Source organism: Syzygium oleosum, unplaced genomic scaffold, assembly GCF_021117445.2.
Source record: "Syzygium oleosum isolate NSW1041296 unplaced genomic scaffold, Sole_v2.1 Sole_v2.17, whole genome shotgun sequence".
In the NCBI taxonomy this organism is placed as follows: Eukaryota; Viridiplantae; Streptophyta; class Magnoliopsida; order Myrtales; family Myrtaceae; genus Syzygium; species Syzygium oleosum.
This window is the reverse complement of record NW_026607501.1, coordinates 2,282,301-2,305,626: the sequence shown is the minus strand read 5'-3', so window position 1 is coordinate 2,305,626 and position 23,326 is coordinate 2,282,301. Positions and strand designations below refer to the sequence as shown.

The 23,326-nt window shown below is 38.6% G+C and overlaps 1 protein-coding gene and 1 pseudogene across 1 annotated transcript in view; one reads left to right on the top strand and one right to left on the bottom strand.

Moving 5' to 3' along the window:
• Nucleotides 1-23,326, top strand: part of LOC115676559 (meiotic recombination protein DMC1 homolog) — a 66,322-nt pseudogene that overhangs the window by 10,974 nt on the left and 32,022 nt on the right.
• LOC115676558 (protein WHAT'S THIS FACTOR 1, chloroplastic-like) overlaps nucleotides 1-23,326 on the bottom strand; it is a 73,211-nt gene that overhangs the window by 25,745 nt on the left and 24,140 nt on the right. The window lies entirely within an intron of this gene.

Below are 23,326 nucleotides of genomic sequence, written 5' to 3'. Positions count from 1 at the left end.
CCTGGAGATTGGATGATGAGGAGAGAGTGTGTGTGTGTGTTGAGTTAGACGATCTAAACCGTCTAATATGTCTACTTACGCGACAGCATCTCAATATACAAGATCGGATGCCAACATGGACAATTTATGACAATTTAACAGTGTTAGCATCCTGTCAACATTTTTCGTCCGCAATTCTAATGGAAGCCTTGACACATATTTGAAATGTTGATGTAATTGATTGAACGAAAAAAAAACTTTAGAGATTTGATTACGAAAAAGAGTAATAGTTTGCATACTTGTACGAGGATTTGTCTAAATTCAAATCTCAAAGGTACTTTTGTTTACGCGATATTTATTCTACAAACTCATCCTCTTGATTCATTGCTCGGTCTCACCTTAATAATTTTCTTTAGTAAGAATATTCATTCTTTCATGTGAAGGAGAACAGGAGATAGTGTTGTTAATTTCAAGTGCCACAAGATTTCAGTGGCTAAATGGCGAGCAGATTGGGAGACTACAAAGTTCGATCATAAAAATTTGAGCTGTATGCTCGATCTATTTTTGTGGATTATCAAACATTTTATTGAAGATAGACTTTTTCTTTGTCCTTGATTTTCTTTTGGTTGGACATTATGTTAATAATATTATCATTAGATGTAATTGTACGGGCAAACATAATATAAAACTTTACCGAGATTTCTTAATGAAATGAAACTGCCTAAATAATATTTTTTGTAGATAATTTGTTCCAACTCTTTGAGAGACGGATCGATATTGTCTTGAACGTCTGTTCTGGCTCACGAGAGACAAAATTGATACCACAAGGACCATACCGGACGTCAATGTAAATAGTTAACGGTTACTTAGCGTTGGTGTCATATCGACATTTTTTGTTCGCGATTTCAATGGTGGTCTCATGTTGACCCACATTTGAAATGTCGAGATAATTGATTGAACGGAAAAAAAAAACCTTTAGATACTTGATTACCAGCACACAGGCAAGAAATTTGATGCACCTCAGTATCTGGTTTTATTTCATTCAATTTGAATATCTTTGGAAGCCATAGATATAAGAATGAAATTGATGGGGGTTCCTTTTATGGAGTTTTTGCTTCAACCACTCGCATGTAAAATCGAATAAGTGGCTCCTCTTGAATGCAAATGCTTGAAATAAGGCAAAATCAAATTGTGTATTTTTTTTATATGCCAAGAAATATTCTCTGATTTTCTTTGTCATGTATTACTGCTAGGCGAATATAAATGATAGTTGTAAAGTCATATACACTTATCAAAAGTATTGAAGTAGTAACGATGTCGTCCATTTTATTTTGGTGCTTTTCACTGGATTTATGGTAAGTCATATATATATTTTTTAACTTTTAGTAGTCAATTAGATTCAATTGATACAAAAAAGAAAACCGGAAATTCGTACTGCTTGCAGTTGAGGCCTCTACGGAACAAATTAGATTAGTGCATTTGACGATTTTAATTTTGTTGTAGGTAATTATGTTCGGTTCAAGTATGCCGAGTTCTAAGAGTTGAGTAATATTTGGTAACAATCAACCACAGAAACAGCTCATTATATTCTAATTCCTAATATTTAATCACATGTAATCTGAAAATATGTGCACAATATTCATATGCCTAGGTTTGTGCGTAGCGCGCGGATGAACATTAGTAATCTAAGATAGTTTCATATTTCATAATTAATTGACCTCATTAATTGGGTTCAAATGTAAATAGGTTTTAGATTAAATCATCCGTTTTTTTTCCTGTTTTTCTATTAATGACTTTTAGGAAAGGGAAAGTAAATAATTAATAGGGCTCATTAACGAGGAGTGATCAACTTTATATACCGGTAGAGTACCCATGCTACGCATCGGCTTACGATCAGTGCGTACGTATTTTTTAAAATTGAATCTATCAATTTAGGAACTCATGAGCAACAGTTGAAATTGTCCAGAACTTATTAAATTTTTCCTTTCTTTTCGTTTAGTTCTATCTTTTTGAAAGCAGAAGTGAGCTAACGGAGAGAGAAAACCATTTAGTCGAGGAAGACCAAGACTTTCCACCTACCAAAAACATTAAAGAAAGACCGAGACTTTCAAGGATGCACATCAGTGGTTAGAGAAATCAACCTAAAATACTTCCGAGGATTTTAAAGGCCAGGAAGACCAAGACTTTCGCCTACCAGAAACATTAAACAAAGACCAAGACTTTCACCTGCCACCAAGACTTTCAAGGATGCTCTTCGGTGGTTAGAGGAATCAAAATAAAATAGTTTTTCGTGCTTGTCTGGTAATGTTAGAGATTATCTTCAGATATTTGTAGTTTCCACAATCATATATTCTCAGGAAGACCAAGACTTCTGGATATACAACTACAAGTCATCAGATGGCTAACTTTGTCTGTTCGATAAGGCAAATGCTAACTTTGTTTGTTCGTCCACTTTGAAGGAGGAATCGAGGAACTTGCTATATTTCCACAATATATTCAAATTATTTCAGTAAATTATTTTCTTAAACATATGCGAATCTTTAGCACTGTAACTGCCATGTAAAGCCCTACATTGATTGCATATTCACGAATAAAGCAGAAAACAAAGACATTGAAATCACAAGCATACCAAGAATATATGGAAAAACTATGCGTGCACTCGAAGTTGATTATTAAAGAAAAGTCACCTCTTATCCTCTGTTTTGGATGGTCACAAGAAAAAGGTCCTCCGTTTCAAACACAAGCCAAAAAGTCTCGATCTAAAACAGAGGACAAAAGTTGATTTTTCTTCGTATGACCAATTTAGAGTGCATGCAGATCATCGTTAAAAATTTATTACTCACGAGTGTTTTGTTGGCTTTTTTTTATGCATCCGTACATTCTCAATAACCTTATGGTTTCAATGTCTTTGTTTTATGACTTATTGGTGACATTCGATCAATGTAGGCTTTATAGTGCTAAAGATTCAGAGCAAGACTGGCAACAACGATCTACTGAAAGGTGCTGAGGTAGTAGTTGATGATAGAGAACCACTTGATAGGAGAATCTCCTTTGCACGATTTTCCTGTTTTTTCTTTTTTTTACTTTTATTGTTAGTTGGCGATGTCTGACCCTTTTTCTTGTCTAGCAATGAATGAAGCTAACCACAATTAATACGATTAACAAATAAGCATCTCTGTGCAACTTGCACCGATTGAAATAAATGTTAACGATCCACCTCACAATGGCATCTTACTTTCTATTTGCATCTACAAGTCATCAAAGACAGCTAACTTTGACTGTTCGATAAGGAGAACATAAACACATGCTTTGGGCTAACAAGAAAAAGAGCCGGGTACGCCAACGAATCCATGAAGCAAGTTGCTTAATTTTACTTCGGAAATAGTAAACGATTCACAAATCACCAACTAATCCATTAAGCAAGTTGCTTTGGGCTACCTTTTTCTTTTTAGAGGACCACGATTCTCCTATCAAGCGATTCACGATCATCAACAACTACTTTAGCACTCTTCAATAGATCATTGCCGCCCATTTTGCTATGAATTTTTAGCACTGTAACTGCCACATAAAAAGCCTATTACTTAAAAAAAAAACCAACAAAACACTTGGTAAGTTGATAATTTTTTATGAAGATATGGATGCCCTCTAAGTTGGTCATGTGAAGAAATATCACCTCTTATCCTCTTTCAAACGATAGCCAAAAGTCTTGATCGAGAGCAAAAGGAGAACAGTTGATTTATCTAACTTTTCATTGAGAAGACCAAGACTTTACTGGATGTCATGTTCTTCCTTTTGTCTAGAAAGTGAAGCAAAAGTGAAAAAGAGATAGTGGGGGAAGAAACTGTAATAAAATCCAGGAAGATCAAGACTCTCCAGGACGCAAATTGGTTTCATTGCTTCACTTTTCACATCCCTCCTCTTCCATCCCTATGTGAATGTCTCTTTTTCTATTACTAGTAGAATTTCCACACGTTACATGTCTTGCTTCAAATTAACAATACTATAAATTAGTATAAGAAGGAAAAGCTAAGAAGGAACCCAAAAAGATCTTTCAATGGCCATGGGTATATTAGTATTTGTGGAGACCTTCCAGGGTTATGGTGAAGCAAACTGATAATGAGGTAATGGAGAGAGAAAACTTTAAAGTCCAGGAAGACCAAGTCTTTCACCTAGCAAAAAGATCAAACAAAAACCAAGACCTTTAAGGATGCTTTCTGTCCACAAGTGCTCTATTCATGTAAATAAACCGTCAACTCAGGAAGGACCAAGACTTTGCTGGACATCACGTACCTTTTTGTCTAGAAAGTGAAGCAGAAGCGAAAGAGAGCAAATGAAAAAGACAGAGACTTTGCAGGACGCAAATTGGCATTATCACTTCACTTCTCACATCCTTCCTCTTCCATCCATCCCTATTTGAATGCCTTTGTTTTTCCATTATTAGTAGAATTTCGCCATGCGTTACATGCCATGCTTAAAATTGACTGTCACTATAATTTTCGTCCAACTCTTTTTATGCTTAATCGTACTGTGATTTTTCATTCAGTAATCTCTCTTGTACTTGTCTATTAGAATTATGTCTAGATTTCCATGTATCTTTTCAAATTTAAGTTCAATAAAAGAAAAAAAAAGCAAAGAGAAAAATAAAAAAGAAAAAACAGCAAAAACTTAATAAAGGAAGAAAAATAAAGCAAAAACGGGGCACGAGAGCGCACCACCGTCCCACGGCCACTGCCATGCCGTTGCCATCAGCACTGATGCTTATAGTCACCTTGAACCACATGGAAGTTCCAAATCACAACATAAAAACGACCAAAGGGGGGGCTGGGTTTGTGTAGAGATCCAATTTGGGCTGAGGGAATTAGTGCGATGGGCCCTCTCTACAAAATCCGCGGTTCGCGTTCCTAGAACAGTAAGCTAAGTAAATTCGTTGCATTTGGGCCAATAGAATGATGTTATTCTTAGAGCGGTTTAGGAGTTAAATAATGATGACTTCGTAAGTACCTAAGCTCTTGTTATATGATTTTGCTAACGTGACTCGCTTACTTAGCAAAATTTAAACATGATAGCTGACGTGGCTCCTTACCCTATAGATTGAGTGATGAGAGAAAAAGTGTGTTGATTTAGACAATCTTGGCGTCTAATATATCTCGGCTGACGTGGTAGCATCTCAAAATACCATATCAGACGCAAATATAGATAGTTAACGACTATTTAACAGCATTAGTATCATATCAACGTTTTTTGGGCTGAGGGAATTAGTGCGATGGGCCCTCTCTACAAAATCCGCGGCCTGGTTCGCGTTCCTAGAACAGTAAGCTAAGTAAATTCGTTGCATTTGGGCCAATAGAATGATGTTATTCTTAGAGCGGTTTAGGAGTTAAATAATGATGACTTCATAAGTACCTAAGCTCTTGTTATATGATTTTGCTAACGTGACTCGCTTACTTAGCAAAATTTAAACATGATAGCTGACGTGGCTCCTTACCCTATAGATTGAGTGATGAGGAGAGAAAAAGTGTGTTGATTTAGACAATCTTGGCGTCTAATATATCTCGGCTGACGTGGTAGCATCTCAAAATACCATATCAGACGCAAATATAGATAGTTAACGACTATTTAACAGCATTAGTATCATATCAATGTTTTTTGTCTGCAGCTTTAATGGTCTTGACCTACATTTGAAAAGTTGAGTAATTGACTAAACCAAAAAAAAATGTAGATACTTGATTACATAAAGGCTAATAATTCAGATACTTGTGCGTTGTTGTCCAAGAATTAATCATGCAATGATTGGTCTAGATTCAAATCTCAAATGCACTTATGATTACATGATATTTATTCTACAAGCTCATCCTCTCCATTCATTGCTTGGTCTTGCTTAATAATCTCTTTTAAAGATTTTTCATTATTTCTTGTGAAAGAGAATATTAAATAGTTTTGTTAATTTCAAGCCGTTGCAAAAAGATTTCAGTGGCTAAATGTCAAGCACATTTGGAGACTATAAAGTTCTCAATGTTGATTTCCTTCAGATTTTCTGGAATCAATCGATCGTAAAATATTGCTCTTGCCCTTTTTTCGGCCAATTCCATTGCTTTCTCTTGGATCTCCTTGCCCAAAACAAAAAGGTATATGCAGGCGGTGTGGCCAAAATCAGACCGAATCAGTATGACCACTGGTCCAAATTTTGTCTCTGCAGTGGTACAGAACTAGGCTTCTGGCTGCTGTTCACGTGGAGAGATTCTAGCACTCAACTCCACGGACCACCGCACTCCACTTTACCACCAAGGTCGAACGGTTCATGTGTTCACGGGCAATCAACAACATTATATATCTATAATCATTTGCTCATGAGATCATCACCGGTTCACCCGTAGTTCAACCGCTTGGACCGACTGAACCACAAACTGGCAACCCAAAACCGGCCCAAGTTGGAAACATTGGTGCAAAGCTCCAATCCCTGCTTAAAACATGTAGATATGACTATCTTATATGAATTGAGTTGTAATGCACGCAATACTTTTACCGTGTAACGGAAGATGATAGCAAGTTATTACAACAGATAGAGGTTCGGGTATTATAGAATTACTGTCATGGATGCTCTCCTCTCTCCCTCCTTGAGCATATATGAGATGCGGGAAAACCTTCGTAATGCTCCAAATGAGAGAGAATCCAGCAGATGCAAGCCCGCGTATCAAAACATGAACGCAATTCATGTTATGAGGTATAAGAAAAAATGCACATAAATATCATTTCCGCACCACCAAAAGCTATGGAAAGCCAACTATTATTCAAACTAAAAAACCAGTCTTCCTATTTTCAAAGGCGAGTTCTTTCTTCCAAACAAAACTGTAAGCTAATGAAATGAATTAACCATAAATACAGCCCAACATAAACAAAGAGTTATATAAACTACTTACTGTTCGATGTTGGGTGCTAAAATCCAACAAAAGTAAGTTCTCCAGTAGAATCCCAAGTTTGCCATAGTCTCATGGAGATTTTGAACAGAAATTGCAAGACCTATGGAAGAGGCAATCAGATAGAAAGCAAATGAAAGTATGCTGCAAAAGGCAGTTTAGATATTGTGGACCTGAATATCTATGCACAGCGATGAACAAGGCATTACTGCATGGTGAGCTCGGAATCTAATTTGTAACAACAAGAGAGAGAATGTTGATCATCATAGCAGCAGATAGGGTATGTTCTCCACGATGCTACTACCCAATCATCTCTTCGACCCAACAATTAAGATTCAAATGTAGGGCAGCAAGTTCACCTTCAGAATAGCAGATTAGTATTGCAGCACTAATTAAGTCGGACCAATAACTGAAAATGAACCGTTCACTGTACATAGACTGCTTCTGATGTCCTTGCGGCACCAAGGCAAGCCTCATGATTCATTCGGGTAAGCTACGTTTTTAACAACGAATTGAAGACGGGTCATCTCAAGATGCTAATGCCTTGCTACAGATTCAAGAAAAAAGCCCAAGAAAAGTAAATGCCTCTCACTCAGGATGGACGTCAAGCAGCTTATGTTCCGTTGCACGAGGAAAAACAAGACCCCAAAACGAAACTATACGGTAAGATCGCCATAAATGCACCATTACCAGCATCAGTTTTGACTTCAACAGGAGCCGGCAAGAAGAACAAGCAAGGCGCGAAGAAGAGCGAACGTGCAGTCTAGACGGAAACAACAAGCTTGTCGTTTTGGTTTTTGCAAAAGACATTGGCATTCGCTTTGTTCCGTTGGCATTTGCATTTCTGGTGGTAATAAAAAATGATATTTTAATTCGAATAATTAAAAGAGCTCGAGGGTCTTCTAAATGGTGATATTACATGAAAAATCTGATTCAAACTCATAATGAAGTTTATTAAAAGAAACAAATTGAAACATATCGAAACCAAGCATTTTATTTTGTAATCTGTAAAAAGTTAAAAACATATTCTCGTTATATATAAATCCAAAAAATTAAGTGAAAAAATAAATTGTTTAGGAAAATTTATGCAAGAAATTTTAATTGCTTTAACTTTTAAGACTGATTTGCTCATTCTGTAAATTTTAGCCGGAACTATTCAATATTAAATAAAAATCAAACTTTCAAACATTAAAAGTTAAAACGTTATGGTTGGTTACTTTGTAAACCCCTTTACTAGGTGCTCCATATCCATCACCCTTCATTGAATCATCAAATTGCAAGTGTGAGGAAGGGCACTGATCTAGGCACAATACGTGAGAGCCTGTCCAAAGCCGAACCGGTGAGCCTCTGAATGCCTTAATTGTTGGTTCATATCCAGGGTTAATTAAAAAAAAAGCACTAATTTTGGGTCGAGGGACACTTCTGGCCCGAACTTTGTTTTGTCCCATAAAAAGCACCAACTTTAGGTCAAAGGACAATTCTGAACCGAACTTTTTTTGTCCAGTAAAAAATCACCAACTTTAGGTCGAGTGACAATTATGGCTCCAACTTTTTTTTATCTCATATAAAAGCACCAACTTTCACTTAAATCTCAAATCTGACCCCCATTGATTTAAAACCATCGATAATCCAAGTTGACTATTCCACCTTAGCAATAAATCCATATGACTTGCTGACTGGATTTAAAGCACTATTCATTGTCTTATTCTCTGAGCCATAGCTTAAAGAATGACGGTGAAACTATTCATCTTCTTTACTTTACCGGCAAGTCAAAAATATCTCCAAATTGAATCTCTCTAGCCAGACTTCGTCGTTTTGTTGTAATTTGAAGTTATAGACCACTGCCCGTCGATAGATGCCGTGGATGAGACTCGCCAGGCTTACCACCATAACCTTTTTTTCTCAAACAAGGGTGACTTCAAACAGAAAGTCAACGGGGGGCTAGATTTGGGATCAGGGTAAAAGTTGGTGATTTTTTTATGAGACAAAAAGAAGTTAGGGCCAGAATTGTCATTCGACCTAAAGTTGGTACTTTTTTACGGGACAAAAAAAGTTCGGGTCAGAATTGTCCCTCGACCTAAAGTTAGTGCTTTTTTATGGGACAAAAAAAAGTTCGGGCCAGAATTGTCTCTTGACCTAAAGTTGGTGTTTTTTTTTGGAATTAGCCCTGCCCTCTTATGACTTTCTGTGCAATAGGTGCGGAGTTTGAGAATAATGCAGTTCGACAAAAAATCAATCATAATATGATATTTAACTTTACTCGGTTCTATTTGAGAAAATTATAAATCGAACAGGATCAAGGCTAGTATGAAACGAACCAGATCGAATTGGGTTATTTGACGCGGAAAAAAAATCAAACCAAATTTAGTCTCTTCCTCTTATAAAATTGGATCTTATAAATTCTTAAAAATTGTCTATTACTTAAACCTTCTTTTTTTTAAAAAAGAAAAGAGAAAAGAAAAATAAATCAAGAGTCCTTTTTCTTGCTAAAAGAAAAAATTGAATAGCGGATTTCAAACCATCACTCGACTCAAATTAAAAGATATGAATATATATATATATATATATATATATATATATATATATATATGCAAATTAGAATTCCATATATTTTACTCTTATGTGCATATATTTTCATATATTCACATAAGATCTTATAAATTCTTAAAAACTGTCTAATCATGCGAGATCTTCCATCAGATTAGCCACAAATCAAGTATATATCTTATGTATAGCTTAATTAAAGGAAATAAAATTTAAACATCTTAGTTGTAGCTATTGTCTAGAAAAGGAAACAATTACACTTTCCAAATGCCAGCATTCACTGATCTTTTTTTTATTAATCATCAAATATTAGGCAACACTAGACGTATTGAGAACTTACACTAGCGTAATATATTAAAACTTATACGGGTCTTTTTTTGGAAAAAAAGTTGTTGAGATATTTCTCGAGATAAGGCCCAAAAAGGAAACTTTCCTAATCCAAGTAAATTTCCTATTTTGAATAGGTTTTCTAGTTGGAGAAGAGTTCATATTTTGAATCTAATTCTTGTCTATATATAAGAAGTGTGACTTATTATGAAGAGTACCAAAGAGGAGATTTTGCTTGTGAATTACACTCTGAAGCAATAGTGTTGAAGCCAATTATATCTTGTAAGTAAAATCTGTGAATTTTTCGTGAGATTGAGACATTATTTTGTGAGAAATTGTGAGACAAAATACAGTGTGAGTTATTGGGTATAATTGGGCTTGGGCAATACTGAGAGTGCTTGAATAACTTAAGTATGGTTATAATCTTCATTGTATCGCTTGATCTACAATGGAATTCTTTGCTGCTCTCCCATGGATGTAGACTATATCAACCAAACCACGTAAATTTGGTATTTAATTTAGTTTCTTATTCTATCTATTTTACTCTTCAATCGCTTACTTCTGCAACAATTGGTATCAGAGCTAGGCTTTGCTAAGTTAAAGTAAATTGATGGCGACGGAAGAAGGAAAATTGATAATCCTAAATCTGCATCGTCTATTTAGACAAGCATTGAGTGTTATTCGTTTGACGTTCGCTCATAACGTCACATTTAATATTGTCAAAGAGAAAACCACTTTGGGTTTGATGAAAGCCCTGTCAGACATGTACGACAAGCCATCTACGATCAACAAGGTCTACTTAATGTGACGTCTCTTAACTTGAAGATTAGCGAAGGTGCATCAATTGCTCATCTTATCAACGAATTTAATGTGGCCATTAGTTAATTGAGTTTAGTTGATATTGACTTTGAGGATGAGGTACGTGTTTTGATTCTATTATCCTTATTACCTAATAGTTGGAATACTATTGTTACTGATGTTAGCAATTCATCTGGTTTAACAAGCTTAACGCTTGATGTTGTTCGAGATTTGATTCTGAGTGAGGACATCCGTAGAAGAATCTGGTGAATCTGTATCTGCTATCTTAGTAGGTGAAAATAGAGGAAGAACTAGTACTCGTATTAGTAGAAATATTATAAACTTGTGCAGACATAGTTAGTCTAGGATCGGCGGTGTTGTATGTTGGAATTATGGCACAAGGGAGAATCTTAGAAGGAATTGCCTCAAGCTGAAGAATGAGAAGGGTAAGGGAATTAAAGTTGAGTCTGCAAATGATGGTGCAGCTGTGGCTGACGGTAATTTGGATAGTGCTGATTATATGTCTGTCACTGATTATTTATTGTTTGATGAATGGATTATGGATTCTGGTTGTTCGTTTCATGCTACACCAAATAAAAACTTATTTACTACTTATCAATGCACGGATAGTAGTAAAGTGTAATTGGAGAACAACGCTGACTGCGATGTTTTGGGTGTTGTTGATGTCAAAATCAGAGGATATTGCCTGGAGTGAGGCATGCTCTAGAGTTGAAAAAGATCCTAATTTCCTTGAGTGCCTTCGATTTAGCTAGGTGTTACTATACTTCCAAAGATGAAATTCTGAAAATTATTCGAGGTGCTTTGCTAATAATTAGAGGAATCAAGTATATTAGCATATATGAGTTTTAAGGTGAGATAGTAACGAATTTTGTCGCAGAGACATCGGATGCATTTGTTTTATAGTCTGAATTGTGGCATATACTTTTGGGTACATTAGCGAGAGAAGCCTGAAGGTTCTAAGTGAAAGGAATCCATTATGTGGTTATGTTGCTGATAAATCGAATGTATGCAGGTGCTATGACTTAAATCAATGGCGAAAAGTAGAGTTCAGTAGGACTATCAGAGAAACCATGGAGATTGCAGAGTTAATTCACTTGAATGTTCATAGGTTGTCGCGGTTTCCTTCAAGGAAGAGTGCCATATTTATGCTAACAATTGTAGATGACTACTCGAGGAAAACTTGGGTATTTGTGCTGCGGCACAAGTTTGATGTTGTTGTCAAGATTAGGTAATTGAAAGCTTTGATAAAAAAAAAAAAGAGACTGGGAAATGATCAATCATGTACGGATTGATAATAGCATGGAGTTCTGCTTGAAATTATTAAATGAATTCTACATGAAGAAAATGCTAGTGAATCACCACAGGTTACAGAGATGATGAGTAGAACATTACTAGAGATAGACCATAAAATGTGTTATAGTGCTGGTATGTGAGGAGATTCCTAGTGGATGCACATAGTACTGCGAGCTACATGATGAATAGATCCCCATCGACTATAATTGGATGTTGGACTCCTAAAGAAGTGTGGTTGGGTAACATTGCTGATTATTTTATTCTTAGCATATTTGGTTGCCCGTATTATGTTCAAGTGAGTGATACTAAGCTCGATGAGAGGGCAAGAAAGTGCATGTTCCTAGAATATGCACAAGGTGAGCAGGGTTATCGGTTATAATGCTCGGAATTAAATTCACCTGTTATGAATAAAGAAATTACATTTGACAAGTCTCCAGTATTTCTAGTTATGAGTGTTTATAGCAGTGTTCATATGGATCTGAATGGTGTTCAACGTGGTATTGTAACCAAAAACTCGTAAGGTAGTGAGTACTAGGGTGGTAATCGACATAGGTGGTGCTTGTAGCAAGGTGGAGCCTGTAAAGCCAATAGTTGCTATAACTATCGAGTTTAATAAGGTACGTGTTCGATCTCTCGACATATTTGGATATAATGATGGTTTTGCTTTATTTATAGTTGAGATGATTGTATCGATAAATTCTTGTGGAGTAGTTATAGGTGCATGTGGAGTTGATATTTTGATGAGGTCCACAGTAATAGCCAAATTGAAGCGGTTTGAACTTGAAAGATATTTGTGGCGGTTGAGCCCATTGGGGGTTGTGGGAGAGTAGAAGCAAAATTCAGATTCAATAAAGCGATTGTGACTTAGTTCAAGCGAGATTGTTGAGATATTTCTCAAGTTTGAGCATAAAAAGGAAATTTTCGTAACTCAAGTAGATTTCCTATTTTAAATAAGTTATAATTGAATGGTTTCCTACTTAGAAAAGGTTTCCTATTTTAGATCTAACTCTTGTCTATACAAAAGAGGTGTGACTTCTCATGAAGAGTATCAAAAAGAAGTTCCTGCTTGTGAATTACACCCTGAAACAATAGAGTGTTGAAGCCAATTAAATCTTGTGAATAAGATTTATGAATTTCTTCGTGGGATTGAGAGATTATTTCGTGAAGAATTGCAGGACAAAACACTGTGAGTTATTGGGTGTATTGAGGCTTGAGAAACACTGGGAGTATTTGATTAACTCGAGTGTGGTTGTAATTTCCGTGGTGTCGCTTGATCTATGGTGAAATTCTTTACTGCTCTCCCGTGGACGTAGATCACATCAATTGAACTACATAAATTCAGTATCCGATTTATTTTCTTATTTTTTCTATTTTACTTTTCGATTGTTGATACCTAAATTTTGTCTGGATCATTTAACGTCTAACTGCATAGAAAATTGGGGATTAATTTTTAACCCCTAAATCAAAAATATTTTCATGGCATATAGACATTAGGCGCATTTACGTAATAGGGCCTATTATAGTATATTTTCCTTGTTTATTTTCAAAGAAAAATTAAATTAAAAAATTAATTAATTAAAATTTAAAAAAATAAAAATTAAACATTAAAAAAAAAAAAAAAAGGATCGGTCGGGCCAATTTGGTCCGGCCTGATAGGGCCGGCCCCCCTTTTTAAATTATTTTAGCTATTTGAGTCCAACCCGTTTGTTTATTTTTCCTTCTTTTTCAATTTGTCTTTGCAACCCACTTTTGGCCTATTTTTGGCCCGGTAGCCCCGGCCCAACCTGGCCTTTCTCCCAGCCTTCAGCCCAGCCCCTCAGCCTCTCCTTCCCCTCACGCTCACGCTTGGCCAGGACGAGGACAAACAGAGACGACAAAGCAGAAGGTCGCTCTGCACAAGAAGAGTGATAGCTGTGATTTTAGAGAAGTGGAAGCAATGACATATTGCTGCAATGTGGCAGCAACTACGCTGGACAGAGCCCAAGAAAACCTTCAGCCATCTTAGCCGAAAATAGACCTAACTCAGTCTCGAAGAGTGGATTGGTTGCTGGCATGCACATAGGCAGGGAGGGCGGACTGATTAACAGCAGTTTTGAGCTGGAGATGGAATAAAATAGCAACCGGCTTCGCTGACCGTGGGGAGCCTCTTTGGAGGGATGCCCAAAAGAGAACCTCCAAAACATTTTAAAAAAGAGAAAGGAACAGAGAGCAGGGAGGGGAGAATAGAGAGCGGGGAGAGGGACCAAGAGAAAAGAAGAAAAAAAAAAGGGAGAAGAGAAGAACAGAGGGGAAAGAGACGTGAAACCAAGAGAGAAAAACAAAGGGAGGAAGCTAAAAGGGGGTGACCGGGAGCCGGAAGAGGTTTTTGAGAGGGGAGCGCTCCGGCCCCTGAGCTCAGGAGTGCCGGCAGATCCCCTCCCTCTTCTCGGTGCGCCGACCCATCAATCCACGTCGGAAGTTGAGCCGGAAATCGGAAGCTTTTCGGCACGAGCTTCTTGTTCCTCGAAACAACGATACGAGCGTCCGAGCCTCCGTGGAACAGTCCAGTCGCCGCCGTTCCCGTTCACGTTGACTACGATTTCCGCTCCATTTCTGACTGGTAATTCCTCTCCTCAATATCCTTGTTTTGGCTGAGTTTAAGATGCCGAACTTCTTCGACGAGTCCACTTGAGACCAAGGCTATTTTGTGACTAGCAAGGTAGATTTAGAGCCTACTACACTCCATATGAACCGAAAAATTGCATAAAACTCAGATCTGGAGCCCTTACTCTAGTCGCACAGCACTTGCTCGATAAAATGCCTCAATGAGCCTCTTTGAGCTAGAACCCCGAAATCTGGCCCTGTATTCTTTGGGATCGTTTCTAGGCAAACCAAAGTCCTTTTGTTGCAAAGATGGTCGTTTAGATCTTTATACATCACATTTGAGTAAAAAACCGCATTAAATCTCACGCAAGAGCACATGTCCGAATTTGCACATCACATGCTCGAATGAAACGTCTGAATGACTTTTTTATGTGAAACCAGTGTCTAGATCCCGGTTTTTGCGTTTGTTTAGTATTTGTATTCATTGAATCAACACTGACTCTTGCGTTTTTCTACGTTCACGTACACGAATCGTCCGAGTCGGCTTCGCATATGCATACCTTCGCCAGAGACGTTCCACCCGCGCCTACGAAGCCCGCGGTTTGAGGCCGCCTTAGTCAGCCCATTCCTCCTCGTTTTAGTATGTGTATGCTTGTTTATTTGCCAGTTTGTGGTTTGAGTTCGGGAAGTGAGTTTTGGTCGCCGGCGGGGGAGGGCGTGTTTTTGTTGTCGTCGGAGTGGTCTCCGGAGCGTCGGCCGGCGGTGACAACGTAAGGCCAGCGTTGGTCGTCGGCGCTGGTGGCCCGAGCCGACGGCCGACGGTGGGGGTCTCCCGGCGAGGTCTCGGTGGAGGTAAAAAATGCAGAAAGGGAACTCTCGGTGAAGAACCAAAAGAAATAGAGGACGTGCATGGCAGGAGTGCATGGCAGAAGAGAAGAGGGGAAGGAAGGGTAATAAAAAAATAGAGAATAAAAACAGAAAAGAAACAAAAGAAAAAGGGAAAAATCAAAATAAAAAAAATAGAAAAGAAATGAAAATGGGTCCCGGGCGAGTCGGAATGCCGGGTCAGAGGTTAGGCGGATCGAGTCAGGCGATCCGGTCCGAATCCTTATTTTATTAATAAAAACATTAAAAAAATATTTAAAAATTCAAAAAAATATTAAGAAATATAAAAAATTCCAAAAAAATTCGAAAATGTTTAAAAATCCAAAAAATATTAAAAGTCTGAAAAAATATTTAAAAAATATCGGAAAAATTAAAAAATTAAAAAATCGAGAAAAATTCGGAAAAATTCCAAAAAATAATCAGAAAATTAGGAAATGTTCAGAAATCAGTTTTTGGCATAATTTCACTAGATTTTAGGTTAAAAACTCAAAAAAAAATGAAAAATGAGAAAAACCATCTAAAAAATTCTCAAAAATCGGATAAGCCATTAGAGCTTTACCTTAGGGCTTTTGATTGCATTTTATTTTTAGAGACGATGTTAGGTCGCTAGTTGTTTATTTTCTTCATGATTATCTGGTTGCGCACTTTTAATACATTGATTGTTATTTTCTATTTTTGAAATGGTTAAGTAGAATCTTAGCTTTTTCGATAAGCTGCCCGATACATTAGTTTGCAAACATTCAAGTTTAGGTACCGAAAGAGCACTAGTTAGGTTGCTAGTGTAATCAAGTCCCCGAACTTTAGAATCTTTGGTTTTCGCGTGTCACGCCCCGAACCCCATCGAGCACATAACATCCCTCCGAGGTCATCAAGTATATGACATCCCAGGACTTGTCGCCGACCCAATCGAAACTCAAACAATTAAACGCAAGCGGAAGCAAATACGAACACACCAAACATTCAAATAAACGGGGTAGTAAGGAAAACACTTCCCATAAAAACCAGCAAGCCATTATAAAATCACACAGATAATCCCAGGAGGTTTACACAATTACAAGCCTCACACAAATCCACTTCTTAACGAGGCCACGGATACAAAAGGGCTGTTAACTTAGGGCGCGAATGATAACCATTCTGTTCCAGAAACAATTTTTGGAACAGAAATAGATTTTTCTATTTTTGTTCCCAAGACGAGTTTCTGAAAAAAAAAAACCCATTTGATAACAACAAAAAATTTCTATTTCTGAAACAGAAACCCGTTTGATGACAATACAAATTTCTATTTCTTGGAACAGAAATCCATTTTTTTAGAACCCTTTTTGGGGGTTAAACCCCTTTTAGAGTTTTTTAGGGGTTAAAACCCCTTTTAAATCCCTAAACTAAGGAGTCTTCTAAAATACCATTTGGGCACTTCAAAAAATTTAAATTTCACTCAAAGTGGGTGGCTACAGATATTCTAAGCCATCCTGTGAAGTTTTGAAATTTTTGATTTTTTGATTTTTTTTGAAAAAATTCACAAAATTTCCTATTTTCCTGAAATCCGACTTTTTTTTATTTTCTGGAATTTTTCAATTTTTCTGAATTTTCTATTTTTTTTTAGAAATTTTTTTATTTTCCCGCCGGGAACTGAACTGAACCGGTTTGAATTGGTCTAATCAGGTCAGACCGAGGCCAAATTTAGGAAGAGATGTGTTTTGAAGAGAGAAGACAGGTTCTTTTAAAAATGATTTTCATGTCTCATCAAGAAATAGAAAACCTACTTTTTTTTTGTTCTCATTTTTGGTCTAGAATCAGTTCTGGAACAAAAGGTTGTTCCAGAAATAGAAAAATGAAATTGTGTTACCAAACGGGTTTCTGTTCCAAACCTATTTCCGGAAACAGAAAATTAGTTCTGGACAGAAACAAAATGGTTATCATTCGCACTCGTAAACTCCTCTACAACAGGGCATCCGAAAGGATGATACATCCAATGCCCAACATCACCCCAGAATTCCGAACCACACGTGATGACTGCTCGTCATTCCAAGCCTGAAAAATGTTTAACAATGGGAGATGAGATAAATCTCAATAAGTAACTACCTAAGCCTCGCTTAGGCTAACGCGTACCTCCGAACAATCCTAATCATGCAACACCGACATCTAACATGTCATAACAATCACATGCGCCCTTACCTCGCCTCAGCACATACGCAAGTCCTGCACGTTAGAATCACGCCATAACATGGCCAATTGCTCATCAAGCTTGTACAACTCAATTCAAGGCGTAATCATGTATAACACGGTTAATAATCTAGACGTGCTCATCAATTAACTTAGGCAAAGCATTCCCCAATGCAAATCGCACTCATTAAGTCCAGATTATTAACGACCTCTCAAGCCACTGAACTCCCGCCGGTCTTCTGGCGTAACCAGGCATCGTCCCACTACTTCGGCAACGGCAACGTCCGGAACCCCTGCCCAGACGGCATTCCATAAAGGAGCATCGATCAGGCCTCCACTGCGATCGACAACGTCTAGAACCCCCGCCTAGACGGCATCCAAACCCCCGTCGGGCATCGTCTAGAACCCTTGCCTAAACGGAACGTGTCTTGACCATGCACACACTCAACAACCATTACCGATTCTTATCTTTATGAATTAACCAAATGCCAACTAAATATGTACTCATCAATTAAAAAGCCTCACCTTTCTTTTGTAACAAAATCTCCAAAAAGTCCCCGAGAGAGAGAAAAACCGAGTATGCACAGAATCGGGGCCAAATTGGGCAGTTGTGCAGTGACCGAAATCCTTTTTAAATAAATAGTAAATCAACTCCAAAAATTATAAATTTTGGATATGTCGTATAAAACATCTTGATAAACATTTTTCATGCAGAACTTGAAACCCAGTTCCAACAGTAAACACCTATTTTTGTCACTTGAAGTCAGACGAAATTCAACCCATCCGGTCAGGCCGCCTGACCATCAAAATGCATCTCATCCAGTACCCAAATCACTTTGGAAAGCCTTGAAATTTTTATATGTTATAGAAACGAATGTTCTTAACAATTTTTGTGAAGAAATTTTGTTGAAAAGAGGTCTGGAAAAATTTATAGAAAATCGGAAAGACCAAAAGGTCGGATAAACAGTAAATCCGGCAGATTGAGTTCGGTCCAAAAATGGACTTACGAATGGTATTAAATAATCTCCAAAAATTCCATATTTAATATATGTCAAACTTCAAGATGTTATGAACAACTTTCATGAAGAAAACTTCCTCAAGTTTGGCCCACACAAGTCACAGTAAAAATAGTAAAATCCAGCAACGCAGCAGCAACCTTACCGGAAATCAACCAACAAGCACCACCAAGCAAACTAAGCACAACCAGCCACTAAACCAACTATCCACAGCCCTAATCCACCCCTAAACATGTCCATTAATAACCCATTATCCTAACCAAGGCTTAGGGAGCACTTACTCTTAGCCTAAGCAAGAAAACCGAGCAACGGGAGCAATAGAGAGCCTCGGCACGGCAATGGCTATTCCGGCGAAGCAACGGCGAGGGCGGACGGCGGATGACAGCTCAGGTGGTCGGTGATGGTGTGAGGGTGATCGTGGGTGGTGGTGATGGCCAAGTGGTGGTGACGTGAGGCGGACGGCGAGCGACGAGGCTGGAAAACAGCCGGCGATGGGAAACTTCGGGGCTGCTGGGGGCGGTGTTGCACGGCCAGGGGACGAGCTGGGGTGACGGGGTGGTGTGGTGTACGGCGGTGGATGGTCCGGCGAGGAAATGGTCCGGTCGGCGTGGCGAAAGAATAAGCAAGAAGCGGTGAGGCAAGCGGAAGCGAAACAACAAAGCCGGCGAAACGAAGTGAAGAAGACCAAGAAGAAAGAAAGGAAAAGGAAAAGGGAGAGAGAAGGAGGAGTTGGTCGGCGAAGGGGACGTGGGGGTGCGGAGGAGTCGGCGGCGCAAGCGAAGCAATCGCGGAGCGGAACGTGATGGAGAGGAAGTCGCAAAGCAAAGGCGGAAGTCGGCGAGAACGAGGCATGGCGGCGGCGGCAAAGGAGGCGGCGGCAACGTGGGGAGTCAGGTGAAGCATGGGGGAGTGATGATGGCTGGTGGAGTTGGTAGAAGAAGTCAGCAGCAGCAGCAAAGGCAGAAACAACGTGGGGGAGGGCAGCGGGGAAAGAGGAGGAAGTCAGCGGCGTGGGGCAGCGGCGACGTGGGGGAGGAGAGAGAGAGAAAAGAGAGAAAGTCAAACGCACTTGAGTGCGATCCGACGATCCCCGTTCAAATCTGAAAATGATCCAACGACCCACGAAAAACCCTAATTATAAATTAGAAAAAAGGCCAAAAGATAATAACTCTACTAAGGAGGTTTATTAGTCGAAATCCGCATCCGGTCCAAATTTCACTTTTCACTTATCCCGGGCAATATTGACGCTGGCCACAATAATATCGACACCGTCCAATTAAATTCGTCACGAAACTCCGAGAAATTCAATACCAAAGTTCGGGCTCTAAATAACGGTCAAATTCGATCGAGTGCGATTCTAGCAAAATCTCTAATTTAAAAAAAAATAACCCAAGAGTAATCAATTCCGGGCGAGATTTTATTATAAGCGCACTGATGAATTACACGTTTTATAAATCCCAAAAATGGGCCGAAATTAGGAATGTCACATTGCGCGTATCGAGGCGACACTCCCGCGTCTCGATCAGGATTTCTAGCCGACTCTTGATCATGACTAGTGGTGACTCCAATCAAATGCGTAAATTAAAAAATTCTCGTCACGCGAGGTATGAGGCTTGGGAGTGCCTCGGTCTTTGGATTAATGAACCATTTGGTTTGTCTTTCAAATGAATTAATCGTTATTCACATCCATCGACAAATACTTCTTAGCCTAAACCTGATCGAGACGGGGGTAGGTTGCGACATCGATCGCTTGCTTCCACAACAAAGGTGAGATTGATAAACATGAATTGGTTGATGCTTAATAAATAACTTTTATGTTATTTCTGATTTTCTCTAGAATTATTTGTGAGTTCTAAACCAGATCTTTTGCAAGTTGGGAATCCAGCAACCATTTCGCTAGATACCTTAAAGAGCAAAGAGGGAAAGAAGGTGCCATAAGGAAGTTGTCCCGACCCTTAAGCATTCACTACCTACCCATTTTGTGTAGTTTTGAATTTTGGTTACCTTTTTTGAAGGTCACTCGGCATTCCCACTGGCTCACCCAAAATTGGGTGCATTTGAGAAATTAAAATATCTCACCAAGAGGATGATAAATTATTAGTGATAGAACATATTGGTTCTTCTTTAATACTTTCATGGTACTAAGATAGTTTAAGCAAAGTATTTATAGTTGTGAAATCAAGATGCAAATTGTGAATCGAAATCTTAAATTTACGAATTGTGAATTGATAATCGAATTGAATCGAATCGAATCGTAGGGTTTGGTAAAAAAAATACGTGAAATTAGTGTTATTGTCATAGATATTCATAAATTTTACAGAATGTAATAAGGCATACATTTTTCAATAAGGAAACCAAACTCTAATAATCAACCTTTCCTCCCCAAAAAGAAGAGAGAAAATCTTTCTAGTTTATTTGAGTCCAAAGTGCCATACCCAGGAAAATCATCTCTTCCATCGCCTTTTGCATCCTAGTCTTCGACATGCAGGGTGACATCCATCCATAACCACCTTCAATGTCACCTCTAATAACATCGCAGCATCCTAGAGGCATATAATGAGCTCCCAAGCACTTTCATTTCCTTTCTCTGCAATGGACACTTTTGTCACCCTTGCCATAGATGTCCCTAAGTTTCATGTGAGCAACAAGAAGCCATTCATCTATGACATGACATACCTGTGATGCTAACCCAAAAAGTTTGTCGACTACATTGTCGCCTTCGTGTATGAAATGCAAAAAATATTGCAAGGGCGAGGCCGACGTATCTTTTCTGCTGCTCCTATTTATGTTAAGCCAATGGAATTTGAACAACACAACCTTATATGCTATTAGGAACTTAGTCGAGCATGGCATGCTATTGAGAGGTCACATGGCTTCGTCAGGCTTGAGAAGAGATCTAATCACCACAATCGAAAGAAAAATATTTTGAAGTCATATCGAATAACTTCTAAAGTAATAAAAATTAGGGTTAATACTATGAAAAACTTCAAACTGGTACACTCGTGACAAATTTACTTTAAACTAATTTTTTAATTACAAAAAATCCCAAACTAGTACATCTGTGATAAATTTACCTTAAACTAATTTTTTGATCACAAAAAACCCCAAACTGGTATATTTGTGACAAATTTACCCTATGTTAAATTAGATTAGTATCATGAAAAATCACAAACTGATACATATGTAACAAATGAAAGGTAAAACACCAAATTAGTACACCTGTCAACTGCCACATGTCATCCAATTCAGAATTTGACAGTAAAATTTAATGGAAACTAAATACAGCAAAAACTAGTCTTCCTACTTTATGGAGGGTCGCCTATTTCCTTCTTCCGAACAAAAAGTAAGCTAATGAAATGCATCAACTATAAACACAGCCCAACATGGACAAAGAGTAATATAAAACTACTCACCGTTTGATGTTGGGTTCTAAATCCCACACAAGGGAACTCTCTAGTACAATGTCCAAAAGCATGAGTGTGGCATAGTTTCACAGAGATTCTGAGCAAAAATTGCAAGGCTTACGGAAGAGTGGAGGTGTCAAAATGGGTCTTAAACCCATATATGACCCATTTAAAAATAAATGGGTCACTTTAATTTTAAAGAGTTAACCTTAAATGGGTTTTAAATTTTAAAACTTAAAGATAAATGGGTCTAAATTGGTTGAGTTTGGAACCCATGTCCAACCCACCTACTAGACCCATCCACACACTCTCTCCCTCTTTACAAAAATGTTTAAAAAAAATCGAAATTTAATTATTTTTTTTTCTCTTTTTCTTTTATTTTTTCTTTTCTCTTCTTTCTTTTTCTTTTTTTTTTTATTCCGGCCGGTGGTCGGCCACGGCGACCGGCCACCGGGGCGGGACGACCTCGTTGGAGGCCGGCGAAGCTCGAGCTCGTCGGCCTCGAGCGAGGCTCGAGGCTCGCCCGATCCCGGCGAGGCTCCAGCCTCGCTCGAGGCCGGCGAAGCTCGAGTCTCGCCAGCCTCGGGCGAGCTCGAGCTTCGCCGGCCTCGGGCGAGGCTCCACGTCGCTAGATCCGGCGAGGTCGAGCTCGCCCGAGGCCAGAGAGCTTGAGTCTCGCCAGATCGGCGAGGCTGGAGCCTCGCCTGAGGCCGGCGAGGCCGAGGCCTTGCCAGATCGGCGAGAACGAGCTTCGCCAGCCTCCGGCGAGCTCGTCCTCGCCTATGGTCGGTCGCCGGCCACGGCGGCCGGCAATCGGCCAAAAATAAAGGAAAAAGAAAAAAAGAAAAAAAAAATTAAAAATTCGATTTAAAAAATAAAAAATATATTAATTTTTTTTTATTTTCTTGGATAATGACTTTATGGAAAATATTTTCTAGAAATATCGCATTTTTCGTAAAACAACCCTTTGATGGTTGCTCACCGAAAGACAGCAATTTGGGGACGGCACTAAGCTCATACTGATTCGTGCAAACTAGTGATACATAAGAGTAGTTGCAGTCCATGAGTTAGGAAGAAGATGATTTTTTGACGACTTTGTCTTTGATTTATTTGTTCCGGTCGGAGCTGATCCGAGCGGTGGTGTATTCATATTAGACCCAAAAGAAACCTGCAGGTGGGCATGTTTTGGCTCTTGCAGCCACAATTAGGTTGATGTTTAGGAAAGGCAAAGGTGAGCAATGCGTCTGCAAGGTTTTGGATGCCCCAAACCTACCCGAAGCTGAAGCTATATCCTTTTTGTGCCGGATTTTCATCTAGCTATATACTTTACTTCATTGAATTTTACCCAATTATACTGCAGAGACCAGGTAAAATATCTAGGAATCTATATCAAAATATGTGA